The sequence below is a fragment of the Zootoca vivipara genome, chromosome 6 (genome assembly GCF_963506605.1).
Source record: "Zootoca vivipara chromosome 6, rZooViv1.1, whole genome shotgun sequence".
Classification (NCBI taxonomy): domain Eukaryota; kingdom Metazoa; phylum Chordata; class Lepidosauria; order Squamata; family Lacertidae; genus Zootoca; species Zootoca vivipara.
This window is the reverse complement of record NC_083281.1, coordinates 3,477,576-3,491,610: the sequence shown is the minus strand read 5'-3', so window position 1 is coordinate 3,491,610 and position 14,035 is coordinate 3,477,576. Positions and strand designations below refer to the sequence as shown.

The 14,035-nt window shown below is 47.1% G+C and overlaps 1 protein-coding gene across 1 annotated transcript in view; it reads left to right on the top strand.

Annotated features, from left to right (window-relative positions):
* Window positions 1-5,761: 5,761 nt before the first annotated feature.
* Window positions 5,762-14,035, top strand: part of ARID3A (AT-rich interaction domain 3A) — a 60,981-nt gene continuing 52,707 nt past the window's right edge. Inside the window, exon 1 of the mRNA XM_060275315.1 lies at window positions 5,762-6,261. The gene's annotated coding sequence lies outside the window, so the exon portion shown is untranslated. The remainder of the gene's footprint in view (window positions 6,262-14,035) is intronic.

Here is a 14,035-nt window from a genome sequence, read left to right as displayed (position 1 = left end):
AAATGCAAACTAGCCTTAAGCACACGAAGCTAATCTATTGAAGTCAGATGTGCGCAACGACAATGATATACTGTTTTGGATTAACGCTGATTGCAAAAGTAATGCCTACTTATTTATACCAACGAAAAACAAAATTTACACAATAATTACTGTGGCAACTTTGGAACTCCCTGGCCCTTGACATCAGGCATGAACACAATGCTTTATTAATTTTTTTAAAAAAATATGACACACCTATTTTCTTTGTAAAATAGAACTTTTAAAATTGTATTGACTGGTTGTTTTAGAGATTTATATCCCATATTTACAAAAAAAACAAAAACACATCTAACCATCTACAATTAAAATCTATATACAGTACTCTAAATAAATATACTCTAAAATAAAGGGCCCGAGATAATAAATGTAAATTTACAGGCCTGAGATACGGGACAAATGTCAAACTTCCAGACCTAAGCTATCTATTTTTCCCCTTCGTTTTCTTTTCAGCGCCTGCTGAAAACTTTTGATTTCACCCCCGGAGGCACACTCCATTATTGCCTCTCTGAACAGATGCCCATAGCTGCCAAGTTTTCCCTTTTCTCACGAGGAAGCCTATTCAGCATAAGGGAATTTCCCTTTAAAAAAGGGATAACTTGGCAGCTATGGATGCCCACAAGTTCCCAGGGAACTCTGGGAAGGGCAGGTCTGGAAGGGGAATAAGGGTCTCCACCGCTAACAAACTACAGCTCCCAGAATCCTTTGGGGGGAAAACACGCCAAGGTAAAGATAAAGGGACGACTGACTGTTAGGTCCAGTCGAGGATGACTCTGGGGTTGTGGTGCTCATCTCGCTTTACTGGCAATGGGAGGCCGTGGACCTTCCCACCAGAGCAGTACTTATTTATCTACTTGCACTTTGTGCTTTCGAACTGCTAGGTTGGCAGAAGCAGGGACAGAGTTCACCCCGTCACGGGGATTCGAACCGCCGACCTTCTGATTGGCAAGCCCAAGAGGCTCAGTGGTTTAACCCACAGCGCTACCCTGGTTAAAAAATTCCTTCCAGTAGCACCTTAGAGACCAACTTAAGTGTGCCTGCAGACGGAAACGCATACCAATGACAAACTTAGTTGGTCTCCAAGGTGCTACTAGAAGGAATTTTTTTATTCAGCTGTCATGCAGTCGTCATCCACTGGATGTCAGGATTTCCAAACAAAAATCTCCAAGTAGCCAAAAATAAACCCGCGGACCATAGCTGTCAACTTTCGGATTTGAAAATAAGGGATCAGCAGCCTCACCTGTCCGGGGACAGTCTAAGGTATATCTAACAATCCAGGATAGCAGTGGGAAACGGCGCTAAAATAAGGGAATTTCCAGCAAAAAAAGGGAAGGTTGACAGCTATGCTGCAGACCTTTCCTAAAAATAAAATAAAAAATACATCAACTGGGTAAATGCAGTTTATCAGCTGGTATTATTGGTATAACCTGTCGGAATTGTAGACAAGAGAATTGTAGAATTGTAGAGTTGGAAGGGACCTCAGGGGTCATCTAGTCCAACCCCCCCCCCCCCCGGATATGAGGGAATCAAGAAGGATCAGAAGTGAGAGAATGGACCCAATAGTTGTCAGAATGGACCCGATATTTGTCCTGTCGGCATTTAGGGTTCCTACCCCATTAAAGACCCATTAAATGGGCCCAATATTTGTCCTGTCGGCATTGAGGTTTGCTACCCATTAAAGCAGGGGTCAGCAAACATTTTCAGCAGGGGGCCGGTCCACTGTCCCTCAGACCTTGTGGGGGGGGGGACTATATTTTGGACAAATAAATAAAATAATGAACGAATTCCTATGCCCCACAAATAACCCAGAGATGCATTTTAAATAAAAGCACACATTCTACTCATGTAAAAACAAGCTGATTCCTGGATCGTCCACGGGCCGGATTTAGAAGGCGATTGGGCCGGATCCGGCCCCCAAGCCTTAGCTTGCTTACCCATGTTAAAGAATTAAAGGACCTTTTTTCTAATCATCATCTTTCTCAGTGAACCTTGGGTGCATTTTAGGTTGCTGAGCTTAGCAGGACTACCGCTCTGAGTTAAGCTGCCCAGGGTTGAGGTGGTTTTTAAGGGTTTAAAAAGTAAATACCGATACATGGGCTTGGCTTCCAGGGATGCGTGGCATCACAATAACAATAACAATAACAATAAATATTGGCTCCAGGGGTGCCCAACCTTTTTTTTAAAAAAAGGGCCAGATTTGATGATGTCAACATGCATGGCGGCCGACCAAAGTTCTGGAGCTTTTTTGGGGATTAAAGTTGTTGAGCTTTTCTTACTTTGAACATGCATGTTCTACTAATCCAAAGTAGAATTACAGGTAGGTAGCCGTGTTGGTCTGAGTCAAAACAAAATAAAATTAAATCCTTCAGTAGCACCTTAAAGACCAACTAAGTTTTTATTTTGGTATGAGCTTTCGTGTGCATCTGACGAAGTGTGCATGCACACGAAAGCTCATACCGAAATAAAAACTTAGTTGGTCTTTAAGGTGCTACTGAAGGAATGTTTTAATTTTTTAATCCAAAGTACTTTACAATGGAGTTTTGCAGGGCTGTTGGGCAGTTGTTATCATTTTTTACTGCAAAAGAAAAGAAGGAAAGAAAGAAAGAAACTGGTATTTCTTGTTTACTTAATTTTTTTTTTAATCCCTTCATTCCCTTTCCTGTGCCAACTTCCCTTCCTGTTGCTAGGATTTCTGTAAGCCCTGAAGGGTTCCCTCTTGGCACAGCATGGTCCTGGCACCAGCGTTAAATGTCTGATGATAAGATCTGGGTTCAAATCTCCAATCTGCCGTGAAACCAAGGGGGTGTTCTCAACGTATAATCTTTCTCAGCCAGGCCTACCTCACAGGGTTGCTGCGAGGATAAACTAAGCGGGCAGGTGCATGTAATGAGCTCCTTGGGGAAATGAAGCAGGGTCACAGAAAGTAAGAGGCTTCCCCTTTCTCAGGAGGGAAGGCCTCTTCTAAGCAGGGATGGGAAAATCTGTGGCGCTCCGAGTGCTGTTGAAATACTACTGTTCCCATCTGCCATGCAAACTGAGGCTGGCGGGAACTGTAGTTTGATGGAGGACAGTTAGTATTTTTTTCTGTTGTGAACCGCTCCGGAATCTTTGGATGAAGGTTGTTATAATAAAAATAATAATAATAGTAATAATACAAAATATGCTTTTCAAATAATAGATTTGAATGTCAGCTCATTCGTTGCATGCACATTTTTGAAAGGGGGAGGGTGGTGGAAACAGTGAAATCATCACTTCCAAATCGTGGCAATTCACTGCTTGCATTTATTTAATATTTGAAGATGCCGTCTTGCTTCAACTCTGGTTTGTTTTTGTTTTTTTTCGTTGGTGTTTTCATGTTTTAAAGGGACCCCTGACCGTTAGGTCCAGTCGCAGACGACTCTGAGGTTGCGGCGCTCATCTCGCTTTACTGGCCGAGGGAGCCGGCGTACAGCTTCCGGGTCATGTGGCCAGCATGACAAAGCCGCTTCTGGCGAACCAGAGCAGGGCACGGAAATGCCGTTTACCTTCCCGCCAGAGCGGTACCTATTTATCTACTTGCACTTTGACGTGTTTTCAAATTGCTAGGTGGGCAGGAGTTTTATATTTTATACGAGATAAAAAACACAAAATATTATTATTATTAATTATTTATACCTCGCCCATCCAGCTGTGTTTCCCCCTCTATTAACTCTACTAGAGCATTAGAGTTATGATATAAAAGAGGGAAGATAAGTTGCAGCTAAGGGTGGGGGGGGGAAACATCCTAGGAAATGGGATGGGAGGCTGATAATACAAAAGGGGGAAAAAACTTATTATGTATCGGATTTTGATGTGCAATTTGTGGAATTTTAATAACAACAACAACAACAACAACAACAACAACACAAAATACTTAATAAAAACAAGAACAGAAACAAAACAATCCAATCCCTCCTTCTAAGTCGGTATTATCCAGGAAATCAAAGCAAAAACCAAAGGACACAACTAATTCAGATCCATTCATTCCAATATGCTTACTCTGAGTAGGATTTCACTGCATTGTCACTACAACTCCTTGCATTATAATGTTTGGGTAATGTTTTAAAAAGACATATTTGTTCTGAAATCCATGGGGGGGGGCATGTTTTTTGCTGTGTTTTTTTAAAAGAACCCAAATAATCTTTGTTTCCTTTGATCTTGGCCAACCTATCTATTCCTTTCCTTTGCCCAATTAACTTTTCCTCCCATCTGTTTTCATGATATGTCTACTTAATCGAATTAGGGGTCAGTTAGTTAGATATTAATGGAAATTTTGAAGCTGCGGGAGGGGGCGGGGCGCAGGAGGAAGTTGGGTGGGAAAAGGGATGCTGCTCCTTTAAATGAAGAGGGGGGGGGAGCGGAACTGACTTTGCCAGGACTTCTAGGGAGTGTCTGCAAAGAACAAAAAATGTCACATTTTTTCATGGGCTTCCCCCCCCCTTTTTTTGCACGAGGGAGAGAAAGGGAACAGCTGACAATTTCAGAGAGCCAGAGAATACGGGGCACTTGTGGCCCTTCAGGCTGTTGTTGGACTCCAATGGGGGGCAGTGTGGTTTAGTGGTTAGAGCACTGGACTGGGACTGGAGGTTTCGAATCCTTGCGCCTCCGCTGCTCCCTGCTCAGCCCGGAAACTCACCCATGGGGACCTTGGGTGGGTGGGTGGGTGCCGGTTCTCTCAGCCTAGCCGACCTCGCAAATCGTCGTGGGGACGATGAAAATGACAGAGAGAACCGCATAAGCCGCCTGGAGGAAAGATGGCAGCATTGTCCTTGTCACCCCTAACCATTGGCCCTGCTGGCTGCAAGCAGAGCAGTGACCCAAAAGTCACCCAGTGAAATTCACAGCCTAGCGGGGAATTTGAACCCGGGTCCTAGTCTGGCAATCTAACCACCAGACCGTACTGCCTCGCCACCTTCCTGCTTAAAGCAGCCCTTAATTTGGGATCTATACGAGCCTGGCTTTGCAATGCCGTTAGCCACACCGTACATTAAAGGCGCCCCCACCAAGGATCCCTGGAACTGTGGTTTATTAAGGGTACTGGGAGCTGCTTCAGGGCGCTGAGAACTGTAGTTGAGGTCCAGCGCCGAGGGCCTTCTGGCGGTTCCCTCACTGCGAGAAGCAAAGCTACAGGGAACCAGGCAGAGGGCCTTCTCGGTGGTGGCACCCGCCCTGTGGAACGCCCTCCCATCAAAGAGATAAACAATTACCTGACATTTAGAAAACATCTGAAGGCAGCCCTGTTTAGGGAAGTTTTTAATGCGTGACATTTTAATGTACATATTTTAATCTTTGTTGGAAGTCACCCAGAGTGGCTGGGGAAACCCAGCCGGATGGGTGGGGTACAAATAAATTATTATTATTATTATTGTTATTATTACAGTATTATTATTATTATTATTATTATTATTATTATTATTATTATTATTAGAACCAGGGCATGTCAAGAGAGTTGGGAACTGTAGTTTGTTAAGGGTGCTAGTTTAAGGGTCCTGAGAACTGCCGTTTGTTAAGGGCATGGGGAACTGCAGTTTCTCCGGGGCTCTGGAAGCCACAGCGTGACGGGTTTGCTTCCAACGCCTCCCCGCAGCCCAAAACAAGGTTCACTACGAGGACTAGCCTCTTGTGCGCGGAAATGAAATTGCAAAACCCTTTTTCTCTTTCTCACACTCCTTCCACGAGGAGCGGAATTGGGCGACGTCCCCTTGAGCCCCGGGACCCAACCCCTCTCCGGTGTCTGGGCCCTGATTCAGAGGTTAGGAATTTGCATCTGATTGCTATTTTGTCATCCTATGATTTGTCTCTCCAGCGCTGAGCACGCCTTAGGCACTGAGCTACCCAGCAGGAGGAGGAGGAGGAGGTGGCAAGGAGCCCCAGCCAGCCGCTGCCGTCGCCGCCATGGCCTCGCTTGTAAAAGGAAACTTGCAGATGGGAGCCCGATAAAGGAGGCTGGCTGCGCTGAAATAAAACAAGGGAGGCGCAGCTTCCGCACGCGCGCAGGGACAAGGGCAAACGGCGACAAACACGGGAGTCACCTCAACCCGGAGGATCAATAAGGACTGGTCTCTTGGAAAGGTGGTTTTCTTTTCCTTTCCTGGAGCCCGGTTGGATCACCTGCTTGGGCGGAGGGCGTGCGTAATTTTTTTTATTTTAGCCTGGAAGGAAAAGAGAGGGGGGGAATGAAGCTGCTCCAGCCGCCGCCTTTGCAGGGTAAGACCCTCTTTTTTTTCTTTTGCACGTTGCTAAATAAGGATATGGGAATTGGGGTGTGTGCGCGCGATGGTGTGTTTTCCTCTCTCTCCCCCGCCCCCTCCTCCTCCAAAGCTGGGTTGTAGGGTGCCGTGCGTAAATACGCGCGCGCGTGTTTGGATAAGTCGTGCCAACATTTTTTTATTTTTTTAAAAAAACGATACTTTCTTGCAGTGGGTTAGGATGTTTGCGTGCAGTGTTTATTTACTTAAGTTAAAATATTTGTTAGCCTGTTTGCTAATACTTGCTAAACGAAGTCCAAAACGTGTGTGCGTGGCTCTGTACAGTATACGTTTTTGCCAAGCGAGCGAGCGAGTTGCAAGCGCGCGGTTATCGCGGGCGGAATCCTACGCAAGAGTAGACCCACCGAAGTTAGGCTTTACAAAAGTGGGTCTGCTCTCGAGGAGGTTCTGAGAAAGGGGAGAAATGCGAGCGTGCATTAAGATGGGCTAAGATCATGCGAACAGAGTCGATATTTTAATTAATACGGTATTTGTTTATATATGGTTTTATATATATATATATATTTTAAAGTGTAGGTTTGCTTGGAAGGGACTTGAATGTGCAACCTGTAATGGAGCTATGTCCCCACGCCACCAAAATATTGTTCCTTAGGCTCAGACTGTCCCTGTGGCTGGCTTTTTGTTTGTTTTAAGAAAAAGCACATTTCACATCAAATTTATCTGATGTGATTAAGCTGGGGGAAGGGAGGGGTCACACACTCTCTCCTAAACCTCTCCTGTCCATTACACACACACACACACACACACCCCTTTCTGGGCACAATTATTTTAGACAGCCCTATGCAGAGTTTAGGCCCAATATGCTGCTATTACTATTACGTACTACTACTATTATTAGCTTTGTAATGACCGTGAGGGATAATTTGCAGAAAATGTGTGGCTTACTATGTTTCTTTTTTTAAAAGATCTATTTGCAAAAGGTTTGTATATGTGCTAATTACACACACAGAGAGAGATATCCTTCCTCTGTTAATGTTTTTCATAGTGGCTATTTTAAACTCTTGGGTGAGGGGAAAATTAAATGTATACTGGGTTATTCTAAAGGCCTCTGTGGCTGATTCACACACCCCTCTCTGATAAGAGCATGACTCCCTCTCTCTTTTTTTAAACCCACCACAACCTTCTCAGCATTAACCAACTCTATCAGGCGCTCCTCCCCTGCTCCAACTCCTTTCTTCCCTGAAATGATCTTTATCTCCTAGAATATCCTAGAGTTTAAAAGTTTCCTCAAAGGACACCCAGCCCAAACTTGCCAACACCGGAAGCCAGCGGTTAGCAGCACGTGGGCACCCTCGGTTTTAAATAACAGAGAAGCAGGCACATCCTAATAGCAGTGGTTTTATTTTTTTAATGTATAAAAAGTTGGGGTGTTCTTCTGCATGAGTCTCTGTTCTCAGGGATGACTCCTCCTTGGAAGGAGGCAATTCCTTGGAGGAGGTGAGGAGCAGCAGCAGCAGCTGTGTCTTGAGCTGGGGAGGTCTGCTTGCCCTCAAGGCCAGGAGCTCCTTCCTTTGGCTCTGTGAATCATGCAGAGGGGCAACAGGGACCCTCTCCTTCCCATTTGATTATCCTTACCTATTTTCTTGGGGTGGGGAGTTTTTGGAGTTAAAAGTGTTTTATCCTAGGAGTCAACCCTGCTCAATTTTGGTATGCATGGATGTCGTTTGTGTATGTGTGTGTGTGTGTGTGTGTGTGTGTGTCGGAGAGACTTAAACAACCATGCTGGCGACTCTAAATGGGTTTCCTACACCAACCGTGGAGGATAAGCTATTAATGGCGACTTCTGTTCTCGTGCTCCTCTGTCCACGGCAATAAATGCCTCTGAATGTCAGCTGCTAGGAATCCCAAATGGAGAGAGTTGCTGGGGGGTGGGTCTGCTGGGGGGGGGCTTCTCGCTCGGGCATAAGGTTTTCCCCATTTGAGAGCAAGGTGCTGGAATTGGTGGTCCAACAGCTAGACCATGGCCAATCACCTTCTCAATCTGGCCCATGGACAGTCCAGAAATCAGGAATTCGTTCATTTATTTTTCTTCCAAAATATAGTCCAGCCCCCCCCACAAGGTCTGAGGGACAGTGGACCGGCCCCCTGCTGAAAAAGTTTGCTGGCCCCTGGTTTAGACTCTTCCGATGTTCTTCTGAGGCTGGAAACTTTGAGATAATTCGGGGGTGCTGTGTGGGTTCGCCACAGCGTAGAATAAATCGAGTCCCCTGTTTCCAACTAGCAGATATCTCTGTGGCCATGGGGAGCGCAGTCTCTTATCTACATATTAAGATAGATGAAATGTGCATTTTTAAAAGTTGCTGCTGCTCATGGACGAGTGACATGTTTTTGCCAGGCTCACCCCCCCACCACCCCAATTACCCACTTCGTATTTCTCCATAGGGGCGACTCTTAGTTGTTCAATTCGGTGACGAAGTTTAGAGGTGACCCTCCAACTAGTCTGCAGAGCCCCACCCCTCCGGTCTTGGGTTTATTGGTCACGCAAAGGTGTGACGGAATGTTGAAACTGCCCCTGGGTGTGTGTTCTGTTCTGTTTCTTTCTTTCCCCCCACTGGGGAATCTTTGTTAGGCAATGATTTACAACATTATTAGAGGTCCGGAGAAATATATTAAAAAGTCACCTGCAAGGTCACCCCCCAGCTCTGCAAATTCTCACATCGTTGGCCGTCTAATCCAACAATTGGACAGATGGCAAAGGTTTCTAATAGTTTGCAAGAGAAAAGACCTTGAGGTGGACCTTAGCAGGGAAGCAAACTCCTCTCTCTCTGGGCTCGTTCTTGTGGCCGGACCTAAAATTAAACAAACCACTTGAGGGGACTCTCTATGCGCCATGTGACTCTCAAATGGTACACTTCCGTCCGAGCCAGGAAGTAAAACCTTCCTCTTTGGGTGCCCTCTGCTCCTCTTAACTGACTCTTAAAACTGAGCTGGTCCCTCAGGGTGGTACAGAATCGGCAGGGGAGACCTGCCATTTCGACAGTGGAAATCTTTCCTCCGTCCGGAGAATGCACTCTGCGCATGGAAACTCGTGGCTGCCTGTTTTATCTTAGGCCGTGTCTCCTATGTGCAACAATCCTTATGTTCGCCGCCACTGTGGGATGGCTGCCACCAAATACAGAAGGGACCCAATTTGGAAGAGACCCACAGAGGCATCTAGTCCAGCCCCCCGCAGTGCAGGAGATACAGCTGTTTTAAACAACAAGGGGCCCTCTTTGCGCTTAATCATGGCGTAGAGAAGAGTTTTCCTGCCTCTCTCCTAACACTAGAACTGGTGGCCGTCCGATAAAGTTGATGGTTGGAAGATTCCGGAAGGGTTTCTTCGCAGAGTTAAACTGCGGAACTGCCCGACGTAGGAGGCAGGGACAAGGCCTCCAACCTGGAGGCGTTTAAAAGAGGTTTTGGCAAACGAATGGAGCGGGAGAAGGCTGGCTTGGCTTCCACAGTTAAGGCACGTGCTGATCTTAGCGCATCTCTCCCTCGCTGTTTTCCGACCTGAATTTCCTTTACGAACCCTGCCCCCTAGATCTCAAAAGTGACATTTTTAAAGGTTTGTCAACGGGGTTTGGTCGGAATATCTCAAAAGTGATTTGTTTTGGAATCGGGAAGAATCCCGTGCCCGTTGAACCGATTTTATTTAGCTTTAGTTGAAAGCTCAGAGAGAGATGGACTCTTGCAGACCACGCTCTTCCCAGAGGTCTTAGAAGTTCTTTCCCACTGCAGGGGCTTAACATCTGGACCCTGCTGGAAAAGCGGAAACGCCTGTAGTTGTTGTTGTCGTTTTTTTGGTAAGCTAGCAAGGGGCTTCTGTGAGGTTCCCCTTTGTCTGTCAGTTCTGCCTCCTACAAGATCATTAAAGAATTAATGTCTTTAGCACGTGGGGGTGGTTGAGGAGAGAGATGTTCCTCCCTACCGAGCCAGCTCAGCCATTCTTCAAATTCTCTCCTTCCCTTCCTCCTTCCTCTTTCTGAACTGAACAGCTGGGGGTTGTCTCGGGTGCAAAATCGGCAGGATTTTCTGCAGCCGATCTCTTGCTCTTTTGGGGAGAAGACTCCAGAGGACATTGCAAGCTTCCGCGGGGGAAGGAGGGGTGCTTTTTAAATTTCTAAACCTGGGAACGAGCGACCTGTTGGTTTCTTGGAGAGGTGGAGGGAAAAATCACTCTGCACGTGCTCCAGTGAACTAGTTAATTACGTAATCAGCTAGTTTCTAGGGCCAAGGCAATGTAAGCGAAGCAAAAGGCAGGGGTTATGGACAAGTGCATTATTATTATTACATTATTATTATTATTATAACAGGGTATCTGAAGAAGTGTGCATGCACACGAAAGCTCATACCTATGATAAACTTAGTTGGTCTCTAAGGTGCTACTGGAAGGAAATTTTTTTTACTTAATATTACAGTGTTGTTATTTACTATTGTTGGCACCTGTCCATAGAATTATAGAATCATAGAGTTGGCAGAGATCACAAGGGCCATCCAGTCCAACCCACTGCCAAGCAGGAAACATCATCAAAGCATTCCTGACATATGCCTGTCAAGCCTCTGCTTAAAGACCTCCAAAGAAGGAGACTCCACCACACTCCTTGGCAGCAAATTCCACTGCCGAACAGCTCTTACTGTCAGGAAGTTCTTCCTGATGTTGAGGAGGAATCTTCTTTCTGGAAGTTTGAATCCATTGCTCCGTGTCCGCCTCTCTGGAGCAGCAGAAAACAACCTTTCTCCCTCCTCTATATGACATCCTTTTATATATTTGAACATGGCTATCATATCACCCCTTAACCTTCTCTTCTCCAGGCTAAACATACCCAGCTCCCTAAGCCGTTCCTCATAAGGCATCGTTTCCAGGCCTTTGACCATTTTGGTTGCCCTCTTCTGGACACGTTCCAGCTTGTCAGTATCCTTCTTGAACTGCGGTGCCCAGAACTGGACACAGTACTCCAGGTGAGGTCTGACCAGAGCAGAATACAGTGGTACTATTACTTCCCTAGATCTAGATGCTATACTCCTATTGATGCAGCCCAGAATTGCATTGGCTTTTTTAGCTGCTGCATCACACTGCTGACTCATGTCAAGTATCCATCTCGTAAGACAATGGAGTACGCCTCTGGGGATGAAGTCAGAACTCTGCATTCGCAGCACCCAAGGGACCTCCCTGGGGCACAAGCCTGGGCTGTGTGTCTGGGGGTCCTGGGCTGCCCGGAAGACAAGATCCCCCCCTCGGCCTCAAAGATGGGGTCCGAAGGAAAGCAGAGCAAGACGTTTGGCACCTGCTTGGCTGCAGGAGTTGCCGGAAGGAGACGGACAAGGCACCATCCAACCGCCTTAGGGACTCCGCTCCAGATTTGTGTAGGGTTTCCTCCTGAGCCTTTTCTTCTCATGAAGATATCCTGCAAGGCAGCGGAGGTTTAGGGTCACAGCTTCCTTCTCCTAGACAGGCTCCCTTCCCAGGTAGACAAGCCCCACCTGCCCCTCACTTGTAGAAACCACCTTCTTGACTGTTGGACCCACTTGGTCTTGGTCCCCTAACTCACCGAGGGTTTGAGACCCATTGGCTTCCTTCACCTGGTTTAGCTGGCCAGTCAAAGCCGTTTCCTGGGATTGTGCCCGCCATCTCACGCTGACCGCAAGTGAGAGCTGAGGGCAGGGTGGGGGACCAAAGGTGGACAAATGACCGCAGAAGGATGTGTCCCCCACCAGAGCTCCTACCGCTCCCCTAACTAAAACCCTGTTATTACTAAATATTAACAGCTTGATCCCATGCATCTCTCCTCAGAAGTGAAGCCTATGGGATTGGCTCCCATTAAATTGCAACCAGCATTGTTCCTAATATTAATACTAATAAGACTTTTATTACTTATACCCCGCCCATCTGGCTGGTTTTCCCCAGCCACTCTGGGCGGCTCCCAACAGAATATTAAAAACACAACAAAGCATCAAACATTAAAAACTTCCCTAAACAGGGCTGCCTTCAGATGCCTTCTAAAAGTCGGTTTATTTCCTTGACATCTGAAGGGAGGGTGCCACCACTGAGAAGGCCCTCTGCCTGGTTCCCTGCAACCTCACTTCTGGCAGGGAAGGAACCGCCAGAAGGCCCTCGGAGCTGGACCCCGGTGTCCAGGGTGGAGACGCTCCTTCAGGTATACTGGGCCGAGGCTGTTCCTAAGAGCGCCCCCCACCAAAGAAAAGGTTGTATTTTAAGGTTTGGGACAGGCATAGGCAACCGCGGACCTCCAGATGTTTTTGGGACTACAATTCCCATGATCCCTAGCTAACAGGACCAGTGGTCAGGGATGATGGGAATTGTAGTCCCAAAACATCTGGAGGGCCGAGTTTACCTATGCCTGGTTTGGGACGTGAAGCGGACTTATAAATTGGTCGGTTCCAGGTGGTTGTAAGAAAGCAGATTGCAAAACTAAATCCATCAACCGAATGAAAACCTTAAAAGCTGCGTGTTACTCGAGGAATAACCAGAACTTCTTTTTTTGGGGGGGGGGTGCGTTTTATTTGCAAGCTGGCCCTGAGCGCAACTGCCGCCACTCTGCCTTGGGTTGGGTGGGGTTGCCAGCAGCTGGTATTTGGGAAGGTAGACTGCCCCTGGTACTGGAAGTTCAGCTCCTGGAAAGCAACTCTTCCTGATCGCAGTTCCCACCCGGTGGGTATTTTTCCAGAGGCGACGATAACCTTCCCTGATACGAGTTAAGAAGGGCGGAAACCTCGAAACGCCTTTGGGAGGCTGCGTCAATGAAAGCTGTTGGCCGCGGTCAATGGAGAGGCAGGGCCTCTCCCGATTGGCCGCCGCGCCCTCTGACATCAGAAAGGTTCTGTGGTTGCCTTCCGTGGCAGTTGTGCGAGAGAGGAAGAGGTGCGTGGCCACATTATTTCCTGAATGCGGGATTAAAACTGGTTCGTATCCATCGCCAATTCGCTTGGCGGAGTACAACCAATGCGTTTTATCTGTTCTGAAAATTTTCAGGCCATTGTGTGTCTGGGAATGCTCAACCCTGGCTGGAATTAGATTTTTTCCCCAGGGCTGGGTGTCTCACCTTCAGATTTGTAATTTGGGTTTTTAACCCTTTAAGAGCCCAGCTAGCGGTGGCTGGCGAGTAGCCGCTGCAAAACAGACTCTTCCTTCCCCGTTTAATTTGCCGAAAGCCCTTATAAAAACCTTGTGGCGGTGAGTTCCTGAATCTGTTTTGCGAAGGAAAGGAGAGAGCGGTCGGGTCCCTGGCGACGTTTTCTCTGTCTGCCCCTCTCCTCACTACGCGCCTTTAAGGACGCTTTTCCTTCTGTGAAAAGACAGGTTTTGTTGTCGGTTTCGGAGGAAAGCCGGGTAAGGGGAGGTCAGGGGTATATAAAGGTGTTTTCTCCCTCTCTCCTAATGCCGGGATTCGGAGACAAATGAGTGGTGGAAGATCCGGGACAGGCAAAAAGGGCGCGTCTTTGGAACTCGCTTCCGCAGGAGGCAGCGACTGGCCGCCAACTTGAAAAGAGGCTTCAGACATGTTCCTGGAGAGGAGAATGGGCCATTGATGCCTATGTTCTCTCTCCGATGCTTCTGAATGCTAGTTGCTGGAAACCTGAAGGGAGAGGGCTCTTGGGTTCGAATCCTGTTTGCCGGTTTCCCATAATGGGCAACTGACTGGCCACTTTGATGGCAGGACGCTGGACTAAATTTGCTAATAGGCCCGTCTTTGAATTTTATGGGGCGGGGA